We start from the raw sequence: 7,445 nt of genomic DNA on the forward strand, positions 1-7,445 counted from the left end.
TAATAGAATATCCTAAAATAAGGAATAAATAGAGCATACATCAATGAACATTAGAGTTCAAAGCTCAAAAAATAAAGTTAATACTGAAGCAACAAAAAAGTTCTTAATCATATAACGTTAAGTAACACTATCTTGATCCTCTATGGGTGGAGCTAAGCCTCATAACCAAATTAACATTAGATCTAGTCAACGATTGGGCTAACTCACTCCGAAATTGTTCTCATACTTAACTCCAAATTTTATCATCGACACTATAAGATAGAAAAGGACTGCAAAAGAACTCATGATCAAAGAATTCCAAAATATCCTAAGGATGTTCAGGAATTGGGGGGCTGTTGATGGAGGAAAAAACCAAATGAAAAATGGAAAGGTCGTCATTTTCGAAAGGAATATACTAGAGAAGGAAGAAAATCAATGGAAAAGGGAAAGGTTGACATTTTGAAAAAGGAGGGTGCTGAAAAAGGAAAGAAATCAATAAAAAGGGAAAGATTGATATTCCAAGAAAGGAAGATATTGAATAAAGCAAGAAACTAAAAAAAGAAGGAATGACTTACCAAATTAGTGTATTGTTGTATTAGTATACAATACCCCATTCATCATTGAGATGAAGGGAGAAGGAGAAAAAAAAACTTGTATAGAACTCTATTGTAATGATGTTGAATTGCACCCCAATCAATTACATTTAGATGATCTTATTTTTTGAAGCATCGATATACATATTGATTTTTCTTATGAGGTGTTTCCAAATTCACTAAGCTCGAGAATTTTCACCTTTAGTTAGTGACTGTTGAGGCCTGAGGAAATTTTGCATATAATTGGGATTCGAATATCGAAGTTTTCATTAAATAGATTGACTCCACATATGTGATACAATGAGGCCTTATAGTATTACGCCTATCATTCTGATTATGTTTATGAAAATATATATGTTTCTAAATAATTAATTTTATGTATGACATGTATATAATTTCACATAAAAAAATAATAATTTTGAATTTATTTCTTTGGAGGGGTTTATTTATGTTTTTATTTTGAACTTTCAGTAGAAAATACGAGGTTTTAATTTTATATAGATCTATAAAAAAATAATAATATATTTAGATTAGTTAATTAGATTGCATTTTATATAATACGAAAAAGAAGAGATTGTTTTTTTTATTATGGAGTATGGTATTAAATTAAATATATTTTCAATGAGAATATGTATACATAAATATATTTTTATTTTAATTATTATTTCAAAAATTAAAATTAAAAATAAAAACAAAAACAAGCAATTTTTTTTTTTAAAAAAATGTTTTCTTTTTGGTAAGAAGTTTTTTTTTTTTTAAATGTTTGTAGCCACGATTTTTAAGAGGCAAATTTTGTGTTTCTGGAGAAAGGGCCCACTCTGCTGTGCCATTCTTGTCAATAAGCGTCACTTTATAACACGTGACTTATCAATCATACCTCCATTTCCTGTCCCAGTTCAGACCACCTCCTCTCTCCTCCGTCCAAATCATTTAATTTTTTTTTTCTTTTTATTGACTTCTGTATCATCTCTACAATTTAATTTTGGGGATTAATTGCAATTCTTTTTGAGATTTAATTTAATTACATGTAGATCCTTTAAATTAAATTATATTTCAGTACAACAAAAAATAGTCGTGTCGCACACATCATTGTTTAAGTTTATTTGAATTATTATCAACATTCAAAATTGAGTTTGAAATTAGTTTGAGTATTGATCAAATCAAGTCCAAACAAATTTTAATTGAACCAAATATGAGTCGAGCTTGAATAATTTAATAATTTTTGTTAAATATATTTTATTATTTTACACTAAATGAATCAAACTCTGACGAGCTGGACAGTTTACCAAACAAAATTTACATATTGGATTCAAACAAGTTTTTACCATTTACCAATAGTTTGATTTACTTTTTAATCCTGTTTGAAAATGCCATTGAGTAGGTCAAATATGTGTTTGGAATGCCAAAATATTTTTTTGTACCATTTGGCTCATTGTTCAGTACTCTCTTTGGATTTTAGATTTTATCAAAATCATGTTTTGATAATAGCTAGAATTTGTAGCTTCTAAATCCATAGTAATTATATCTAATTTAATTTTTTATTATGTCCATTAAATATTTTTTAATTCTTTTATTAACCTAAAAAATGAGGTTAGTTTTGGAATTTAACGTGCATGGTCATTTTGGACCTAAATTAAAATATATTCTCCGCAATTTCAAGAATTTGTGCAAAAATTGTCAGTTTTGATATGCATAAGTTGTTTTATGATGAGTGCACTAAAAAATAATTATTACAAACCTGATTAAACGATTATGGTTAAATTTATTTTGACCCCCTGTGATATATAAAAAAATCAATAACTCCCTTATAAAATTTTTAATATAAAAAAAAATTTATTTTGACCCCCTGTGATATATAAAAAAATCAATAACTCCCTTATAAAATTTTTAATATAAAAAATCACCCTCATGTTACGAATAAAATAATCACACCGCCCCCTGGTCAATTTGAGCCTAATTTTTTAGAAACAATGACTAAAATACCCCTTCTAGTCAACTGGTCAAACTTTGCTTATTAATATATAATTATTTTAATTTATATTAAGTATAATTTAATACTATTAAAATACATTTATAATATATAATTATAATTTATAAAAACTATAAAATAAAAATTATAAACCCCACCCCCAAAGAAAAGTAAGTGCTCCTTTACTCAAAAGAAAGTTAATTACTTGGGACACATCATATCACATGAAGGGGTTGCTACTGATCCTCAGAAGGTTGATTGTATGATTAAATGACCTATTCCTACTAGTGTCAAAGCATCGAGAGGCTTCCTAGGTCTCACTGGCTATTATAGGAGGTTTATAAAAGGGTATGGAGCCATAAGCAAACCACTCACTTCTTTACTTAAGAAAGATGCATTTGAATGGAATGAGGAAGCTGAGAAAGCTTTCAACCACCTTAAGAAATTGATGACTGCAGCATGCAAATTTTTTTATTTAACTTAATTTAAATAATATTATATAAATAATTAATAATTATTATACAAAATAATATTTTATTATTAATAAAAAGATATAATATTTAATTACATAATTATTCTAAAAACAATATTTTAAATAATCATTATAAAAATAATATTTATTATTAATAAATATATATAATATAATATATTAACTGTGAGAGAAGGGCAAAAATATAAAAAAAAAGGCATTTTCATAGAAAAATCGCAGTCAAAGTGCGTGTAACCCAAATTGTGTACGGAGGGGTTTTTTTAAACTTTATTTTATATTATGGGGGGTATTTGATACTTTAATTTTCATAGAGGGCTTTTTAAACATTTCTATTATCACGGGGGGTCTCTGGATTTTTTCCTAAACGATTATATCTATCGTACTAAATAGTATGAAATTCCTGAATTAGTTAGACTAAATCTGACAGGGATCAAATAGTAAAAGCACCGAAAGAACCAAATCATCCTCAATCAGTATGAAATTTCACAATAGAACAGGGATATGTGTCTTCTGTAAGCTCCTTCGATGACCCCCATTGTCAGCGGTGGATCCTTGATGCATCCAACGGTTACCCGATCAGCAAGTGTATTATATAGAGTATGACGCATGGATTTTTATAAATACGGTGCGGGCTCCATCAAAACAGAAAGGCAAGATGGATTAGAGAGTAGGGCAGGCATTATTGGAGTTATTATTCATCAATATTTTGATAGTTGATTTATAGAATTGGGACCGCAGAGAAAGTAGGAAATGAATATTAGCAGAAAATGAGTGAATCGTGGAAGAGGGGAACACACCAAAAACTACATTCCAAATACATCATATGCCTTAATTATTCACAACCTTTTCTACTGCACATCTAAATCTAATAATCCATATTAATTATTCAATCTTCTTCTCATTAAATTATTGGGATGCACCTCACTCTTCATTCATTGCCTCTACCTACAACAATCCCTCAGCCCCACCCATTTATTCATGCATACTCACATATTATTACATTTCATTTCATTTTTTTATTATATTTATTTAATAAATAGAAAAATTCAAAGTCGATATCAATTTTTATGATTTGAATATAATATAAAATTTGCAAATACGTCTAGTATTCGGTAAGTTTATTTAATATTATATATAAGTATTTATCGTAGTCATGATAAATAGCTTTTTCTTGGTGGAAAATTATATTTCTGCATCGATTTTATATAACTGTGGCCAATAAAAATTATTTTTCATGGTTTTTAGTCCATAGCTATTGAAAATTTTATTCAATAATTATTTTTTCTAGTATACGGTTATTTTATTTTTAAGCATAGCAATTAGCTATGGTTAAATATTGTATTTTTTTGTAGTGTGACCTATGTATATAATAATTAAATATATCAGTGCCACCTATAATAAGATTGATTTTTTGCTATATTATAAATTACCATGAGCTAAAATCATGCTAATTTAATGCTATTAATCACGATGAAATAAAATCAATGTGAAAATTTAAATTTTTATCACGATTAATCAATATTTATTTTGATTTTTGGCTATAATGAAAATATTTACAATGATTTTAGCTAATGACTTATTAATATTTTGGTCTTAATTACAAAAATAATAAAATTGATAGTAGTAGTTGCGGAAATCGTAATTAATTTGTACCTGTCCTATATATATATATGTATGTATCGTACGTAGTACTTAACTGTAGAGAAATATTGTATTCCTTCTTGTGTGTATTTATGTATAATGTGAGTATCAGCATTGTCATGTGATGGATAAATTAAGAAAAAACATTAAAAGGCGAACTGGTTTTCTGCAATCAAGAGAGATTGGAAGAAAGCCACATATAACTATCTTGCAAATTACTCAATTGCCCATGACCAAAAAGACAACAACCACGTACCAACAATTAATTGGAGGACGTAGCCGACTTCCTGTATCAACAATCACAAACGTTAAGATATTAATAAAAGGTTAAAATGCGAGCAATTTACCTCCTCATATAAGGATGTACATTGCTTTATTTTAAAAATACAGGGAGGAGGGGCGTAACTTGTTACTAATTTTTCGTATGGGGTCAACTTGGTTATTTACAATATTATCGGTGGTTGTTTAATATGGTATCAGAGCCAAACGAAACAAAAGGTCTTGAATTTGAATCTCATTGCCACTTGTTTATGAAAGAAAGGTTTCACGTACAAGTGTTAAAATATTGATATTAAATAATTCACCTCTCTAACAACTTAAACTTTTATATAAGATAGTCGTTTAGCATCGTATTAGAGTCTGGCCATCCTGAGTTTGAATCTCATTGCCGCTCGTTCATAAAGGAAAGATTTGCACATTAAGGAGGCACGTTAAGATATTAATATTAAATAATTCTCACATCTAACAGTTTAATTTTTTAAAAATGAGGTGGTCATTGGACAATAAATATACCCCCTTTTGTATAAATACCCCGTATCATACTCGGAAAAGAGTTCTTTAGTTGAAAAATAAGAAAATATTTCCAATTGTTCAGATTCTCTTTAAGGGTTCATTTGAATTGATGAATTTGTGTTTAAAGAAAAATTATTTTTATTTGAAAATAATTTAAAATTTATTCATATTGAACAAAACATAGACCAAAATTAGAACCGAAGAATTTTAAATTTCTTTAAAAAATTTATTATTAAAAATTTCAAATCCCTCCATTCAATTGCAATTTAAGAGTGTGCTCAAACTGTATTGTACCTCGAACCAATTTTCTTCATGTATCATGTGATATGTCTATTGCACTAATTATTATGAGATATTACTTATTCTATTGCATGTATCATGTGATATTAGACGTTTGGCCTGCATGCGTTGACTTAGGTTACGGACTTTTATCAATTACGACAGTTATTTTAAATTATTGAGTTGTAATTTGGGTATGGTCGGTTTGACATTTTTATTCCGATACTAACAAACTTCGATGTAACAAGATTACGTGATTACTAAAAGAAGATGGTTCCAATAAATATAAAATTCAAATATGATTCCTTTCGACATCGGGTAGGTAAATAATTACCACCGAATGAGCGAAATTTAATTGATATAATTGGGATTTCGAGAATTAATCTTGAATTCTAGCCAGTGTTGTGTGGATCTTGACCTAGAAGTTCGTATAATTATTATGGTTACTTGTAGATTAATACTTGTTAGTAGTTAAAAATTGATTGATGATTATTATATTATAATTGTTAATTCATTATTATTCATAATATGTAATGTTTTTGTCATGTTTAATTTACTTATAGAAAATCTAAACGCTATCTCTTTTGATCAATTTACAGACTATAGACTTGAACAATATTTATGTGAAAGTTTAATTAGACTATGTCCCAAATTGAATTTAATAAACCCATGGGTAAAATAATTATAGAGGGTTCTTTAAAGTTCTGTTGACGTAATTATAAATACTTTGTCATTGTTTAAAAAATTATAAATACCCCTCAAATTATAAATTTATCCTAAACCAAAATGAGCGATGATGGGAGGTTTAATTGCAATTTTCACCCTATGTATATGGGTCGTTCGAAATTCTTGATTTCGTTCGAAATTTGAGTGTAGAGTGGTGACAGTATGAAAAGTGTGCTTAAAGCTCATGTGTGGAGGGTGGAAAGAGAGTAGAAACCTTGTGGACTTACTGAAATGAACTTGTTATTTTATTAACCTATCTGAACCTCTGTAACAACAGATTTTGAAAGAATCAGGATTGGTTATGGAAAGCTAATGTATTCCAAAATTTTTAGGATGTTTACTTTGTGAGGATAATGTTTATCCCTTGTTTGCCACGTCACATGGCCCTACACCAGTGGGAAGATATCCTACTAGATCAATAAGATAATAACCTAAATCATGGAAGTAGTTACATGTCATCTTTATCCAACTAGATATAGCTAGCATGTGCCCCCCTACTAGTGTGCTTTATAGTAATCTATTATTTGATATGTACAATAAAATTGACGTGTCAGATGAGATGAATAGACTCTCGACTTGCTAGAATTGGGGTAATATGTTATTTGATGTGTACAATAAAACTGACGTGTCAGATGAGATGAATGGACTCTCGACTTGCTAGAATTGGGATTGAATTGGCTAAATGACAAATATTTTTACCATGGTCTTAGCACATGGAAACAACTTTAGCTTGGTAGTAAATCTATATTTTTGCATCGATTTTTATTTAGCCGTTGTCAATCAAAATTATTTACCACGATTTTTAGTCCATATCTATTAAAATTATAGCTAATAGTCATTTTTTTTTCTAGTGACATTTATTACAATTTATAATTTGTTCTTTTCATAAACTTTTTTATTCTTATCATCTCACACCAATATTCTTTTTATATGCTCGTGGAAATCGCGTGCGATGATAATCAGTATACATAAAAAT

This window comes from Sesamum indicum, linkage group LG2 (assembly GCF_000512975.1).
Source record: "Sesamum indicum cultivar Zhongzhi No. 13 linkage group LG2, S_indicum_v1.0, whole genome shotgun sequence".
Taxonomy (NCBI): Eukaryota; Viridiplantae; Streptophyta; class Magnoliopsida; order Lamiales; family Pedaliaceae; genus Sesamum; species Sesamum indicum.